Source organism: Podarcis vaucheri (assembly GCF_965113315.1).
Source record: "Podarcis vaucheri genome assembly, chromosome: 1".
In the NCBI taxonomy this organism is placed as follows: Eukaryota; Metazoa; Chordata; class Lepidosauria; order Squamata; family Lacertidae; genus Podarcis; species Podarcis vaucheri.
This window is the reverse complement of record NC_138759.1, coordinates 77,370,894-77,388,464: the sequence shown is the minus strand read 5'-3', so window position 1 is coordinate 77,388,464 and position 17,571 is coordinate 77,370,894. Positions and strand designations below refer to the sequence as shown.

The following is a 17,571-nucleotide window of genomic DNA, read 5'->3' as shown; positions in this document are numbered from 1 at the left end:
AGGATACAACTGGTTGGCTGAATGTGACTTGTGGGGGTCAGCTGCTGGGAAGAGTGGCAGCAACATGACTTCAACCAAGTTATTAAAACCCCCTCTTAATTATTAATTTTAAAATAACAAAATTTCCAGGGAAGAATCTGAAAATGTTTAGCCTATTTCTTTATCAGGCTGCCAAAGCAAAGGAAAACAATATCTTCTTGGGAACCAGCAGGGAGGGGGGAAATATTTGACTTGACTCTGGCACAGCTGAATTTAAAAATATAATTTAGTCTGATCCCACCCCAACTTAATAAGCTAGCAAAATTTACAATTTTTCAAGCTCTGTGTTATTCATTATCTCTCTCTCACAGCTTTTTAAAAAGAATATTACCAGGAAGCACTACCTGGCCTTGGAAAAAGGATGTCTTCTGAGGTCCAGTTCAGATAGGAGGAGCCACTCATGGCATTGGTTCAAGTGTGTGCAGAGTCTGCTAATGGGCTCACATGGAGGCACTATTTATATTAAATGATACAACCACAATACTCTTTTTTATTGTATTTATTCTCACAAAAAGTGGCTAAAAGTGACTTACAAAATAGTATAAACATTAAAACTAAATACTTAAAACCCCCAAAGAGAAGAGAAAACTAAAATCATATCCATTCATATAAGGGGCAGGTCTAAAACATCCTATCCCACTGGAGGCCACAAATACCTAAAACTCTTCAAGTTAAGGACCAAAGGCCTTACATCACAAAAACTGTTAAACCAAATGTATAAGCTACCAACAATAAAACCATCTTCTTGGCTATGTCCTGCCTCCACTGCCAGAGGCAATGTGTCTCTGAACACCAGATGGTGGGAATCACAAGTGGGGAATGTGCTGTTTTACTCAGGTCCTGCTTGCTGCTTTCCTGTGGGCATTGGTTTGGCCACTGTGAGAACAGGATAGTGGACAAGATGGACCTTTGGCTTGACCCAGTAGGGTTTTTATGTTCTTAAGATACTAGTTAACACAAATAGACCTTCCTCATTAACCCAGCAACAATCTTACAAACTTCAGAGGGGATTCATGTGAGCAAGCTGCAAATCTAGGCATTTTATGAAGATGAGGTAAAATTAAGGAATTAGGTATACCTTATTACCTCAATACAATGACCAACAGGCTACTAATTGTTAAAAGTGGGGGGAGGTTAATATGATGCCCCTCTTTTATCAGTTTATCAAAGCCACTGTAATCTTCTTGAGTGCTCCCGAAGACCATTATCATAATCCTTTAATCCCACATCTCTCTTGAATGACTTTAGTGAGGAGATGGGCACAGGGTTAACCTGAATGAAAATATTAAAGGAGGAGGTGCAGTGCCAAGCTGCAGCTTTGGGACAAGACGGGCAGCTTAACATTGGTATTAGGGTAACTACAGGCTGCCTGAGGACAACATGCAGTTCCTGTAGTGAAGGGAGGAGAAGATACAGTAGAGGCATGCCAAGAGAGCACTAAGCTCCTTGAATGAAACTTCAGGAATCCTTAGAGCAGGGGTGCCCAAACTTTTTTCAAAGAGGGTCAGATTTGATGAAGTGAACATGTGTGAGGGCTGACCAAAGTCACTGAGCTTTTTTTAAGATTGAAATTTACCCAAAAATTGTTGGGGGTTTTTTTAAAGGATTGAAGTTACTGGGCTTTTTTAAGGATTTTATCACAGGACATATACTGCCAGATTGAATCGACCGACGGGCCCCATTAGGACTTTGGACATGCCTGCCTAATCTAAAGCAGGCATGGCAAATTTCCGGCCTATGTGCCAAAACTTCCAGGCTATTTGTCCTTATTTTTCCCTAAGCCATGCTCACCTGTCCACACCCAACACCGTACAAGACATCAGAGGCGGTGCTAGTAAAACCATGGCTGAGAAAGAACAAATCAGAAACCTTAAAGTGTCCTTCGAATAATTCCTTGACAAGCAGGGCTTGCATTCAGCACCTTTGAAATTGGGCACCAGATGCAAGCCATGCCCAAATGCAGCCAGAGTTTGCAATCAGCACCAAGGGGCTGAGGGACCTGAGTGACTAGCCTGCCAGCTGGCCAGATCCTGTTCCCTAACCCTGATCTAGACCCATTCCAATCTGGTTTCAGGCCTAGCCATGGGACCCAATTGGTCTTGGTTGCCCCGATGGATGACCATTATCAAGAAAGAGACAAGGGGAGTGTGAACTTGCCCCTTCTTCTCAGTCACTCGGTGGCTTTTGATACTATTGACCATGGTACCCTCCTGGATTAGCTCTGTGGGATGGGTATCAGGGGCACCGTGTAACAGTGGTTCCAATTCTATCCGCTGGGCCAAGCACAGTCAGTAGCATTGGGACAGTGCTTTCTGGTCCCCAAGCAATTAAGCTATGGAGCACTACTTTATGCCCAGTGCCATTAGGAGATTTAACACAAGCTACCGAAAGTATGCTGGTGACACTCAGCTCTATTTTTCTGTCTGAAGCAAGATGCCATGCAGGTCCTGGATGCATACTGTACCTGGATAGAGTGCAGTGGCGTAGCGTGGGGGGTGCAGGGGGGGCCGGCTGTACCGGGCACAACATCGGGGGGGGGCGCTGCACGAGCAGTGCTAAAATCAGTGCTAAAATCCACGGGTTAGGGGGCGCAAATTACTTGCCTTGCCCCGGGTGCTGACAACCCACGCTACGCCACTGATAGAGTGGTGGAATGAATGAGGGGAAACGAGCTAGAATCTTGGCAAGACAGGCTCTGTGGGCGAGTGGTTTCTGTGTCTGAGAAGCTGGCCAACTGTCAGCCTTGAATGAAGTTACAGCCTCTCTGAAAGAGAAGACACGCAATCTGGAGGTGCTCTTGCTACATTACTGGAGGCCCAGATAGCCTCTGCAGCCCCTTCGCCAGTTTTGGCAAATATAAGAGCTATGACCATTGCTGGGCCAGGATTAGCTTTTCGTTCAAGTGTTGCTAGCTACACAAATAAATTACAGCATGTACAGTACTGGACATGAGGCTCTTTTTGTATACCTGAAACCGGTTAGCACAGAATGCTGCAGCACAATTGCAGGCACATTGCAGTGTAGAATATGTGCATGGTGGAGTATGTGGAGGGGGGGTATCGTGTGCCATTCAGGATCTACATCAGGGGTCAGCAAACCTTTTCAGCAGGGGGCCAGTCCACTGTCCCTCAGACCTTGTGGGGGGCCGGGCAATATTTTGAAGGGGAAAAAATGAACAAATTCCTATGCCCCACAAATAACCCAGAGATGCATTTTAAATAAAAGGACACATTCTACTCATGTAAAAACATGCTGATTCCTGGACCATCCACGGGCCGGACTGAGAAGGTGATTGGGCCGGATCCAGCCCCCGGGCCTTGGTTTGCCTACCCATCTATTTGCATGTAAAGCCTGTTCACACAGCCACCAAACACATAGTGAGATGGTCTGAGTGAACCCCCAGCTATTTTCTCCATACCCCATTTGCTTCTAGTCTGGCAAGTAAGAGGCCAGATAGAGCCCTGGGGCTTCCAGCTGCTGTTTAGTGAATCTTCTGTAGCCACCGCTTGGAGACAGGGCTGCCATTATGTAGGGAGCTACATGTAGCACTTGCTTCCTGGTACAGCAATTAAAGGGTAAAGGGTAACAGTGTGTGCAAGCCTTCAGAATAAAATATGTGCAGGGCAAGGGGTTGACAGAAAGTAATTCTTGGTTCAGTCTTCAGGCATGGCAGTTTATTATCTGCCGGAAGGATTACTAAGGCAAGTAACTGTCAGCTTAGAACCTGCAATGCTGGCAGGATGGCTTAAGCTGGGCAGCTACCTACAGTCTTATTAAGATGTAAATTCTGGCACTGTAGCTAAAATCTCTCCCTACCTCCCTCCCTTCCACCCACCCCTTCTTCTTTCAAGTGCTTAAGTGCTTAGCAAGCCTCACTCTAGCACCCACCCCATGCCACACAAGGAATCCCTACATCACATGACTATTACCAAATCATTATTCATATTTTTGCCGTAGTGGCAAGCAAGGATACAAGTCCTATTAACAAGTTAGCGCCTTGTGTTTCCACAGCAACCGCACAGATGCCAGGCAACAGCTATACCTTGGAGCCCAGGCAGACACTGACCAGGTTTCTTACTATTTCAGGCATAGCCTGGTTCTCTCTGCTGCCCAGGCAATTTCCTACAGCCAGAACATCAGTTTGGAACAGAGGACAACATCTCCACAGACTGCCCTGTTAAGGTGTTGCCCACTGTGGGTGGGTGGAGATACCTTGTCTATTTTGGGGCCCAAAAGCATCTTTGAAAGTCTTTTTCAAGAGATGGCCCTTATCCACTCAAATCGGGTGGGATTCCACTCCCAGCCACCACCACCCTTTTTCTGTACTAATCTCTGCACTCCCTCTGGCTAACTTCTGAAGAGCAAACCAATGTTGAAAACAGGTGCAATTAGAAAAATAGGGCAACATATGCGTAATTAGCATTTTCGTAACATCGCTCATTAAAAGACATTCGGCACAGAAGTTACTTTCATGAGTGCAGATTTTCACTGCTCATGCCAATCAAGTCTTATTTTATATTACTTATTTATTCAAAAAAGAAAAAAGAAAGGATAGCCCACCTATCTAAAAAAAAGACCTCAAGGCAACTTACAAGAATGAAATGGTCGAAAATATTTTGGAAATTAATGCCACACACTTCATATGAATTGCCTTGGTTTCCAGTATTTACAACAGCTTTCTTAGTCTGTCCTGTGGAAACATGGATAGTTTACAAGAAGCATGTGAAGCAGACACTGGGCATGCTATATAACCTGAGTTCTGGACCTCTATTTGACACACAAAAATAATTAAAGACTGTTTAATCACTGAACAAAGTTGATTCATTGTTGACATTTCAGTCTTCTTATAGTGGAGTTTAAGTTGCATTTCCTAATATGCTCATGGAACTGCAAATAACACACATTGTGGACCTGGAAGGCAGTTTCTCAATTCTATACCAATAAATTAACAAAAAAAGAATGGGTCAAACCATTCCTAGACCATCTGTCCTGGGCATCTTCCCAGAAAAGATTATACGTTTCCTTCATAAGATCTTGTAGCCCTCATTCTTGCTGCCCATATGGAAATTGTTTGGCATTTGTAAGACTCTTTAGCACTGTGACAAGTACAAGTGAAAAGCCAAAATCTGTTAATAAGAACATGAATCAAAATACTTTTCTGTATATACAAACTAGCACGCTTGGGAGTACACTAGACTAAAACCTTTCCCCCTGAACATCCAGTTTTCTGGGTTTGGGAAAGATTTCTGGAGCATATTCAATTAGGCCAGCCTTACCTGAACTCTGAAGAGGCAGAGAGAAGAAACAAGTCTAATATTTGTGGGAGCTTGTCCATAGTCTCCCAACTCAAAATGGTCCACTGGACTCCTGCATTCTCAGCAGAGCCATGACTTTTCAACAAATAAGCACATGTATAAACCTACCCAATGATATGGTTCAAATCATAGGAGTGACTCACATAAGAAGACAACAATGTACCCTTCCCATGAACTCCAATGACTGACTGTAAAAGCGGAATTCCAGAAAGACTTCTGCATTCCTAAGCTCCCACACAACCATTTATATTGAAAAATCTGAAAAGGGGCTTTCAGTAATACCAAGAAGCCCCAAATATACAGTTATTGAACCTACAATTCTGCACACTTATCTAGGAGTAAGAGTTCAATGGAACAATTAGCGAATATCAACAACTCCACCATCTGAGTCCCGTTTTCCACAGCCTTCTAACATGCTTCCTAACAGTTCCTGACAGGCTTACATGCTTGAGTGTAAGTATACTTCAATAACCCATCCCATGATGGGTTGGGGGTGCAATTATTCTGAAGTGAAACAGAAGGGAGGAAAAAGAAGACTAATCAAGGACATCCCTTCTTTGCATGTAATATACTCCCGTCTCTGATGCCCAGTGACCTTGCAATGATGGCCTCAAGATAAATTAATTTGAAAACCGGGGTGGGGTGGGGAACTGTCATGGAAGATGGGATTTAGAGTCTAGCAACATCTGGAAGGCCACAGAATCCCACCCCTCATGTAAACACTCACACAGGCATTGAGTTTCTACTCTATGAAGTCACCTTTGGAGTAATGGAAGAGCACTCAGAGTGATTTAACTTCATACTGAACACAAGTTAGCAGGAGCTACTGTCCAAGTTATAATCACTCCAATGCTTAAAAATGTCACTGTGGAAACTTTTTACATATTATCGTTTCCAACAATGCTGCAAATCTCTGGGAATGATTTAAGAGAAGTCCTCCAGTATAATAAAAAGTAATGCAAAACACTGGCCTAGGTGTGACCGTTCCTTAGCTGTTCAATCCAGTTCAAGACCTGTCCAACTTCCTGCATGCACCAGTACTTGTAAGCACAATAGTTTCTCAAAGAGATTCATAGGCTGGCACTATCGGGGAGCTTGGAGACGTCCTACTTACATACTCTACCTTTATGCCAAGAGGAAGAACATCTGGCATGCAGATGATGGGCCAACACTATGGGATATGCGATTCCTGAATTTTAGGTTGAAAATTGTGATTTACAAACAGGATTGCTGTGCTTGCTGATGCAGTGTTTTGGGGAGAGGGTAAGAGATCAACCAAATGCATGTTCTTCTTCCTCCCTCATCCAGCCCAGCTACCCAGAGTAGCAAATGCGCACTGCTGGAACTTAATGGTTTTCTTCTTGCATCACAAAATCTCTCATTCCTCACTGCACCAATTTACAGAATAGGGAAAAAGCATTCCAGCACAGATAATCTCCAGTGGGATCATTGATGTAACAGCTGGCAAAATGGGTCAGCTCATTAGCCACTTTGGCTGGAAAAGGGAGGCAGAACATTCCAGTATTTGTTCTCAAAAATGGATTCCAAAGTTGTATACTTTTTAGGGCATTCTTGTTATCAAAAGCCTGTCCTTTGTCTGATGGCATGCCCTATCCAAGGAGGCCACTTCACAATTACGTTTTAAGGTGCACAATAAAGTTTTTAGCATTATGCACCTACAAGTGTAAAGTGTTTATGCAAGAAACATTTGCAGAAACATCCAACATGAAGGTAGACTCCAAGGTGAGACAGGCTCCAGCTCCTGCTTAAGTGCACAGTCCTGAATAATGTGGATTGTAAATAACCTGGTCTACTACCAGTTAGGAATGTAAACATTTGATCAGCCATTGCACCTTCGCCTTTAAGGTTGGTCTATATCATCCTTCTCCAACCTGGTGCCCTCCATTATCTCCAGGCAGCACAGCTGGACTAGGGAAGGCTGATACAGATCATTAGCAGATGGCAATATGCTCCGTGCCATGCCCATGCAATGAAAAGCTACCAATTTCTTTAGACCAGCCTGCTGTTAACGACACAGGAGCAGGTCAAGCCAGGATGCTGGCAACCCGATCACATGTTTCAGCAGTTCTTTAGAAGGGGAAATGAAAAGCAGTTAGGGCAGCTGGTCTTTTAGGTGCAACAAAGCCCAGTGGTCATGGGAAAGAACCAAGTGGATAATTTTCTTCCTTTTGAATCCCTTTCCAATTTGGCACCGTATCTCCATCTTTGGGGCCAGTTACTAGTTGATCAAACCATATGCTGGTGTCAAAGCTAGGAACAAGTAGGGGAGGGCTTAAAAAAGAACGGCCTCGTGAAAATGATAACTCAGATTTTAGCAAACAAAAGGGGAAGACATTCAAAGAACTCAAATGACCATAATTCTCACATGATAACAGAAGCCATCACTTGATCGCTTATAGGCCAAGTAATTCAAAATGTCAAGGCACCAGCCTCAAATTCTGGGGCCACTGGCACTGGATATCCAGAGGCAAAGGGAATGATTCAAATGCAGAAGCAAGCAGTTTTTTATTCTAAAAAACAGCCCTTCTTGAGTTTAGCTCTTGGATGGAAACCTGTGGCCCTCCATATGCTGTTGGAATATAACTTCCATCATCCTTGACCACTGACCATGCTGACTGGGGCTGATGGGAGCTGGAGTCCAGCAACATCTGGAAGCTCACAGGTTTCCCAGTCCCGGTTTAGCTCTTTGTCACAGAAATATATATTCTAATGTTCCTTTTTTTTACTTGCTCCAAAATGCATTGTAGAAGGCAAGCTTTTCCTTATCAGTGCCTCCCTTTAGGAGCAATAAAAAAGGAAAGCATACTGTATATATTTAAAAAGGTATATATATTTCCCTGGACAAAGAATGTGCCATGCTTAACAAAACTGCTTCTTGCCTCCATCGAGTCATTTCTTTGTCACCAGATTTTTAAGCACTATCTTGTGCACAGCCATGCAAATTTCCTTGACAAAAGAAACAGAAATTTGAGGAACATCACCGCCCAACTCTCTCTCTCTCTCTCTCTCTCTCTCTCTCACACACACACACACACACACACACACACACAGAGCACATTTGGGATTTTCAAGACCTGACTGGTTGCCTGCCTGTGTTGCCAGTTCTTGTTGTACTAGGTTCAAAGGTGCCCATGTTCAAATGCACAATTCATTTGGAAGCACTTTGGGCTACCTTTCAACACAGCATAGGAAGACTGGGAGGAGGACGACGGAGCAGCACACACAGTGCTGAGCTCATAGCAGGGACAGCAAGATAAAAATGTAATCAATAAATATACACCATCAACACAGTCCAAGTCTCTTAGCATAGTATTTGTCAATGGAAAGGAAAGGAGGCCCGCAGCAAGCTTGTCATGCATTAACCATTACATGAATTCATCCTGTAAGCGTTGCTCTGAAGCGGACAGGCATGCTCATATAAAGGGTTTTATTCATCCCTGTTTCAGTAATGAATTAAAACTACAGATACAATGCCTACTTATTTTCCATGACATAGTTTAAACATGGTTGAATCAGAGGCAATCCAGTGATGCGCAGCCTTAATCCTTTCCCCCACGCCATTTTGCTGCTGATCTCAGTTTAGCTTTAGAATTTCACTAGAACTGGTATATGACTGATAAAAAAAGAAGAAATAGCTAAATAAATGTGTAAACACCCACTCCAGAGTAGTTTTCTCCCCTGTTTATTCTGCACATATTGCTATACACATCAACTTAAACTGGCCAGGATGCGTGAAACTACTGAATTTGGACTTTACTGATGTTAATGGAAGTTTTAACATTAATGGTAAATAAAATTATTTATGCACTTCCTGCCTATGTACAAAGGGAGCCTTCATGTTTCAGACCATCAGCTGAGAACCTAAAGAAATCCATCTTGTATTGCCTTTTTTCATTTTTCGGTGCTGGACAGGAGTTCCTCATATTGGCACAGTCTATGAACCATACCTACTGAACAGCATAATGTAACAAATTGGTGCACCTTGGAGCTAACCCAATTCAAAGCCAGGCTGACAGTGAGACAGATGAAGATCCAAGTCCTGTATCTTCACAGAAGCCAATGCTCCGAAAGGAAAATTACTATAATGCAGATCAATAGTTTAAAGCTCATAGCAGCAGTCTCTGTCTCTGACACACACAGAACAACTGTGGTCCAAGTGATGGGAGAGACATCAAACAAAACTTCCGGATCTACACCAGCCCAGCATATGGTAGAGAGACTTTTCATTTGCTAACTATTTCTGGAAGAGTAGCACTTTGCAAAAGATGGGCTCTGAGTCCTGAAAGTTTTGCAAACTGTAACAGTCCAACTGAAAGGTCAGCCTTTCCCCTGCAAAGTTGATCTACTAAAATGTTTTATCTTTCTTGCTTCTGTGTCTTTCACATAATCTGGAACCAGTAAGGAAATGTATAAACCCACCTCACTTGTGGCTTAAAGATCAACAAGAAATATCTGAAGAAAAATGGGGTGACCAGGACCCCAGGTACTGGAAAAGGTATCTGGAATAGACAACTCCACCAAAAAAGATAATGAGCACGAGGCATCAAAATTACATCAAGAAAATAATTTCCAATGTCAATTATCTTGCTTCCACAATTTCTACTATTCCCATGCAGCGCACCCCTACCGCCAATTCTAATCTCACACCTATCCATTACGCCACACTGGCTCTCTGTAGTTTTAATTAATTGAAACAGTTAAGAAGCTCTTCAATAGCTTTTTACAACATTGTTGCCATGTTGGCATAAAAAGTAGGAAAGATGATTTATTGGCGGTCATGACTTAGATAGCAGTGTAAGAAATATTTGCACTGTTGATTAACTCTTTAGGTATCTTTACCATTTATGCTATTTTAATGCCTCAGAAACATGTGTGTGTTTAATTTTGCAGAGTTTAATTCACTGTATTTTCTCCTCCGCTTCCCATTTCAGCTTGATTGCAAGTGATGTAAGACTCTAGTACTTTATTCCATCAACAGTCCATTAAGTCTACCATAAGAAACCACTTTGTATCTACAGGAAAATTGCCAAAAGCCGCCTACTTTTCAGAAGCACTTGCATTTTTTCAAGTGCACTTGCTTTCAGTTTTCACTAATATGCCAGAGAATAAACTTACAGCAGTTAAACCAGCATAAATGCTACAAAAAAAACCCCTCAATTAGCTCACTACAAAATAAACTATGTTGGCCCACCCAGCTTCTCCACATTTAAAGAAAAAAAAACATGCCAGTATAAATTTGACTGCACAATGTGGTCTAAGTCTCTATTAAATCAGCAGCAAAGATTGAACTGTCAGCCACGAGTAGAAATCAAGCCCATATTAAAATATCCCATAATTGATTTCATATAAAATAACTCTGACTAATTCTACTGATAGTCTACACTGAAACGTATAAATCAATGAATTGCAAACAGGAAAAACCCCACTATTTTTAAATAAATGAATAAACAAATGTAGTAACTGCTTGCCCTTCTATATAATGCACTGTTAAACCCCAATTTATGATGAAGTAGGCATTATGGTCCCACTGCTAGAGTGCAGTCATATTCATAAGGACAAGCCTTAGAAAAACCCAATAATAGGTTCACTTCTGTTCCACTATGTTATCTTGCCCTGACTAACTTACTCCAAACGAATATTTGATGAAATAATTTTGCAAAATGGGGTGGGGAAAATGCAGAGCTTGAAGGACTAGTTTTAACTTATTATTCATTTGGATAGAAAGCATTGAAATGGCTCTGTCCTGTTGCTAAAGTGAAAGGCTGCTGCAGTTTGCAAGGATTTTATATGATCCCTGTACAAAAGTAAAATAAATAAAAATTGCAGCTTTCTTGCAGATAATTCAGTGACAGGGCCATACTTTATAAATACTCAGGGTTGTGTTTCTCTTGTTTACATGCTGCATACTTTCTCCATCTTTTTAAACAAGGATGTGAAATCTCATGCTGAAATAACAGCCTTTAAGTCGCCAGACTCTCTTGTCTTCTTTGCTACAACACACAAACACAGATGTGGAATCCACTAAGCCTGCGCAAATTTCACCGTGTGAAATTAAAAGCCCAGGATGAAGGGATATACAAAGTTTCAAAAAGCCATATTCCGTTCATTCCACCCTGCTCTTGTCAATACATACCATTACCTATTTAGAGCACTTTCTAAACCATCATCCCACTTTCCCCCTTTAGCTATTCCTATGGAATAATGAATAAAGAGTGAATCTGTAGTTGCCTTTTTCCACGTTTCACTGAAGACCATCTTACTACCATGTTTAACTTCATATACCTTACAATATTATATGAATGTACACGTGCTCACACTCCTAGCCCATGTGCACACACTCCTAGCCCATAGTTCTGACTGAATTCTGCCAGTGGTTTGTCAGCTGCACTGATTGCTAGTCTATTTCCAGGCCCAATTTAATGTGCTGGTCTTAAACCTTTATGACTTGTGACCACATCACCCGAAGACCACCTTCTCCTGTATCTGTGGTACAAACATATCCACACACTTAACAGCTTCACTATGCCATACTGGAGAATATTCAGGGTTAAACAGTTGGAGAATTCTTGATCTTTAGAGTAGGCGTTTTCATCCTGCACAGCCAATTGTGTGGGTTTTAAAAATCCTGCTCATTACAGAAACACACTAGCTGGACCTGTGAACAAACAAAGAAGTGTTTTCCCCAAACCCCTGTGGAGAAATAGCCCATCTACAAACAACCCCTTTCCAGCACGAGGAAATGAAATGTTGTAAGGTTCATTCATTTTCTGTCCATATTTGATACTTCCAGTATCAAGCTATGCTTCTCACTTTCATTTCTGTCAAGCCACAAGAGACGCATGTGCTCAGGACGGGGAAGGTGCTGTGACCCTTCTGTTTTTGGCAAAGCATACAGCTCAGTACTGGAGTTAAACATATACTATTTAAGGTGCTTCTGGACAGTGCTTTTCACTGCAGTGCCAGGCCAGCAACCGGGAGGCTTGCTTTGCAATCCTCTTCCTAACTCCCACCAGTCACTGCTCTCACCTGCACTGCCTGCTGCTCGACATTTTAATGAGTGGCGCTCAGCACAGCTCATAAGAACTGAATCAGTGCACAGATGCAGATGGCTGTACTCTGAATCTGACTGGTTGTTCAATCTAATTGAGAGTGGGAGAGTGTTTCCTCGTACACAATCTTATTTGGCCAATGACCCTGGGCTTTGGGGATGCTTTTCATTTTTCTTTGTGGAATTCCCCTTTGAAGCGCAGGCTCTCTTCATGTGACACACCGCAGTCTACACCGGCCTGCTAGTCAAGCTGCTAAATTGCTGCCCAGAGATCATGCTGTTTCTGAACAACCGCACAGCCATGAAGGAAGGGGCGGTTTTGAATTTTCCGAATCCACAGCTTCTTGACCATTTCCACCAGGGATTTTTTTTTTAAACCACTCAGCAGTTGGAAAGAGAAGATGGACAAAGGGGCCAAGGAAGAAAGAGAGGACCAGGATGCTGTGGATGAATCCCTTTGCAGCTCTAGAATGGTTAAACATATCCAAGTTGAAATCTGGTAGCCTTGTCTGGGGGACTGGAGGATGCCTGGTCCATCTTCCCTATGATGAGGTATCTGGGCCCTTTCTGTGACAAGAAAAGAACTGGAGAGGGAATCAAACTGTGTGTGTGTGTTTGTGTGCGAGCGAGAGAGAGAGAGAGACTGAGAAAGAGAGATCATCCCATGCAAGGTTTGAGGTGAACAGAAGACATCTAGCACCCAGTGCAGTGAAGCTAGCAACCCTTCTCTCTTTATTGCTCACACCATTTCATTCAGACTTGAGCTCAGCTATTGTTCACATGCAAAACAAATCAGCTGACCTATCAAAATGTGTAATGCTGTCTGCTCAGCACACTTCCCTGGCTTGGATGCAATGACCATTCACACATAGTCTCCTTAGACTTCATTACAGACAAAGGGCATTTTCATCCATGACACTGAAAGTATTTCCTTTTTCTTTTTTGCATTCCCTGCATGCAAAATACGATTGCAAAGCCCACATAAAGTAGAATGCACATTCGGTTTAAAAACAGCTTCGTTTCCCTTACTTTCCCATTGTTCACACCTGTATACAAGTGGCACGAAAGACTAGACTGACTGCTTTGTGTCATCAGTGAAAATAGCCATACTTTTATAAAATAGTACCCAGAGGGTAAGCCTGATGCAATGGCTAGAATGTCTGGATAAAGCAAATCAATGTCTGCTCAGCTTTATGTATTCTCAGCCTAATTTATCTCACGGGGTTGTTGTGATGCCAAGCTTCTAGGTAGTCACGCAAGCCTTAAATATAAGTTGCACTGGCCTTACCAAAAAAAGGTACGAAAAGGTAAGTTCTGGTTTGCATCGGCTAATTTACATGGGGGCTTCTGTTCCTCCACCATGCAGTTTTTGCATTTTGACTAGCGTAATTCAACTGGGTTGTGCCAGAATTAAGCCAAACTGCAGCAAGATCTTGGGAGTCATTTGTTGCAAGCCTTCAAAACAAGGGAGTACAAGCGTTTTTATAGATGGCCGTACTATTAAGCTGATGCTTGCAGGAGCTAGGCTGAAACAACTCTTTACATTCATTATGAGAGATGTATAGAGAAGTCTTATATTTTTAATCATACTGAGATGCAGGTTGTTGTGTGTGTGAGATGCCTAAAGCGATGAAGCTTGGATTAGAACCTTTGCAACTGACAGCATAGTGATTTCACACCCACCCACCCAAAAAACCCATGCTTTATGACAAGTTGGCAATCCCTCTCCTACAGAAAGGCCCCAGAACGTCTGCATGCAGTATTTCTTGGCCACAGCTGTATCAAATCTCAATTCTGTATCGTGCAAAAAATAAAATTAAAAAGTCCCCCATCTCCACCACCAAGGGGGGAAAAGGCCCTTCCTGCTCTGTTCCTGATTGAACTGAAGACATGAAATGTGGGCAAACCTTCCTGACCATTCTATTGGATGAGGTGGTTGTTGTTTTCAAACCGTCAAATGCTGAATCACAGCACACACACACACACACTGCTGCTCCTAGTCAAGGCGCTAGCCAAGGTGAAACGCAACAGACTCTTGTTTCCTCGGGTGCTTCCGAAGCGCCAAGGAACCGGGCGGCAAACCAAACTCTTTCGGTATTAGGAAACCACAGTGCTGTTAACACCAACCTCACAAACCACAGGGGGAAAGCTTTATGGACCGTCTCTGTCTCTCTCTCTCTCTCCCCCCCCCCCGCGATCCTAAGAAGAATGAGGACACTCCACGCTCCGCATCCAAAGCGAGCCTTGAACATTTCTCCTCGTCTGATTCTTCCTGGAAAAGTCTCGAGGCATAACAACCACCTCTTAGGAGAAACGCACACAAACACGTCCCCCCCACCCCCGCCCCGGTCACAACTGCGCACACCCATATATAAGCACAGAGACTTTCCCTTCACTTCGCAGGAGCCTGCTGTTTTATTTCAGCCTAGTATAATCGGATTCTTAAAACCCTCCTGTTACTTAAACACACGTCATAAATATGCGATTCGCTGAACGCAGCTCTCCCTTCCCTGCAGCACGGCTGACTCTACTGCGCATTTTTCTGTATGCAGCATTGGAGAGGTGTTCCTCCTGCTAGAATTACACCTTTATTTATTCTTTGCAAAAACCTTCGGCACCTGCTCTACCTTCCAAAATTAGCACCCCCCACTCCCCCATCCCCAAAGCATTCCCCTCCCAGATAAGATTACGATGCATGCACTAAATTTATGCACAGTCACAGATCTAGTAGAAGCCGGCATTACACATAGGATTCCATGGGAACGCATGCTGAATGCAGCAACATGCAGCATTCGCGTCTTGATGCGGAAGGTCCAATAAGCGTATTAAAAGCCTGGGCAGGTTGTAGTACCCACCCCGCTGCCCACCCGCCCCCCATACAAACCCTCATGGGATCTCCCGTACTGCAGCATTCTGCAGGGTCATTAAACGATATGTGGAAGTCCAGTCCCCACCGCCACCCCCGACTCTCGCGCGGATCCTTAATAACATTTAAAAACACTTACCTTCCTGGCACTTCCTCTGTAGCCCAGGATCAAAGCCCTTTAAACCCTCCAGCTGATTGCAGATTTCTGCACATTCGTCAGGATAATTTAACCACAATTACGAGAAGGTCGGGTGGGAAACGCTCTGGAAACGCTGGGGCAAGTGCTGATGATGCAAGATCTAGCCCTCTGCAAATACACGCGCGCAGCCACACTGAAATGCGCTCATAATGCCAGCCCTGTAACTAAGGGGCAGGCATGTATCTGCAGAAGGGGCGAGGGTAGTGTGAGGGGGGGAGGTAGCACAGATAAGCATTAACAGGGCTGAAGGGATCCAGGAAGACAGAAGGTTGCACTTTAGAACTAAAAATGAACTGAGGATGAGGTCATGCCTTGAAAAAAAGCACCTGACGTCACCCTCAGCCAATCAGAGAGGGAGGCTCAGGGGCAGGATGACGTCAGCCTCTGATCCTGGGGCTTTGGGTGCAGATTAAAGGGAGACAGGCAGGCAGAATTGCAGCTTAAAAGGGGCAATGGCCTAGATTTTCCTTCTTTGCCTCGTTCCCTTCCAGTTTTGCAAGCTCTTAAAAGGGAAATGCCCCAGCCTCGGTGGAGAAAGCTGGTGCAGAGATGCAGCACTGTAAAACAAGCCGCTCATTCTAAATCAATGTGGCATTTATTGTTGCAGGAGGGAAAGGGAGGGCTGGCTCATTTCAGCGGCGCACAGATAATCCCTGCTGCTCAGAAGGAGGAACTGGGAAAGATTTTTTCCCTTGTGCCAAAGGCAAGACAAAGTTTAATTGGTTGGCTGCTGAATGAAGCAGGCTTAAGATTTTCACATCAGATGGAGTGATGTACCAAATGACCTCCAATACAAATGCATTCTTGTATCAAAACCTTAGTGGTGCTTTTTCTATATGGCAAAGAAGCACAAATGCTGGTCCTGATGACTCAGAGAAGGATAGATTTAGAAGATGAAACAGTTCCAAAATCCATATTAGGGCAACACCCTTATTAGGCCAACCAAAATATCGCAAAATAGTATCTAAGCTACTGTCACATTTTGGTTGGCATAATAACAGAAGTATTGCCCGAGTATGGATTTTGGAATTTTTCATGCGGGCCAACACATATGAAAATGCCTTTGCATTTTGTGTGACAAAGTAAACAGTGTTAATAGTAATAACACAGTTATTCTCATAGAATCATAGAATCTTAGAGTTGGAAGGGACCCAAAGGTCATCTAGTCCAACCCCCTGCAATGCAGGAATCTCAGCTAAAGCATCCATGGCATATGGTCATCCAACCACTGCTTAAAAACCTCCAAGGATGGAGAGTCATAACCTTCCAATGTGGTGTATATGTATTTTAGCATAAGCTGTAATCAAATTCAACATATGGGCAAAACATATCCAGGACTGACATCTGAATAGCAAGCTTTTATAAACGCTGTCACCCTTTTAAGGCCTTTTTAGTCACCACCAGTCTTGTACTCCCTCCCCCAATTTTAACCAAAACCCAACCCCCCCCCCATTTGTCACAATTTTGCTCCTCCTGATGAGCTGTGACATACTTTAGGGAGAGTCCCTTCTGTCACAGATACTCCAGTTAGTAACATTTTACCTGAGATTTCCACACATAATCCTTTAAGTCTATTAATCCAAAACCATAAGGAATGCAAGATAAGGAAAAGGGAAGTGTGGGGGAGTGTCTTCCTTAATTCCTCCCTTGTTCAGACTAAAATTTTAATGCATGCCTGACTTTTCTCTCTGTAAATTGGTAGGCTTTTGAACTGTGATATTCTTCCAAACCAAGAGCTGAGAGAGAGAGAGAGAGAGAGAGAGAGAGAGAGAGAGAGAGAGAGTTTTGACATTTCCCTAATTTCCCTTGTGGCTGTTCTGAAGAGGTCCAGCTGAATTTTTCCAGTTCACTCTCAGCTGCCAGTGCAGGGTTTTATTGTCAACTGAATGGCTTGGGCATACCCAGTAGCCTACATGTGCAACATTTAATTAATTTGTCAATGTTTCTAACAAATCCCAGTAGGGATTCTTTTCCCCAAGCAAGGGTACATTTAATAGCTAGATCATCTAAATTTTATTAAGCTTGGGTACTTTACATGGGAAAATTAAAAACAACCCAACCCAAATTCTTCACAAATGTTTCG

General features: G+C 43.2%; 1 protein-coding gene across 1 annotated transcript in view; it reads right to left on the bottom strand.

Moving 5' to 3' along the window:
* DUSP8 (dual specificity phosphatase 8) overlaps positions 1-15,768 on the bottom strand; it is an 84,554-nt gene extending 68,786 nt beyond the window's left edge. Inside the window, exon 1 of the mRNA XM_082193577.1 lies at positions 15,429-15,768. The gene's annotated coding sequence lies outside the window, so the exon portion shown is untranslated. The remainder of the gene's footprint in view (positions 1-15,428) is intronic.
* Positions 15,769-17,571: the final 1,803 nt, after the last annotated feature.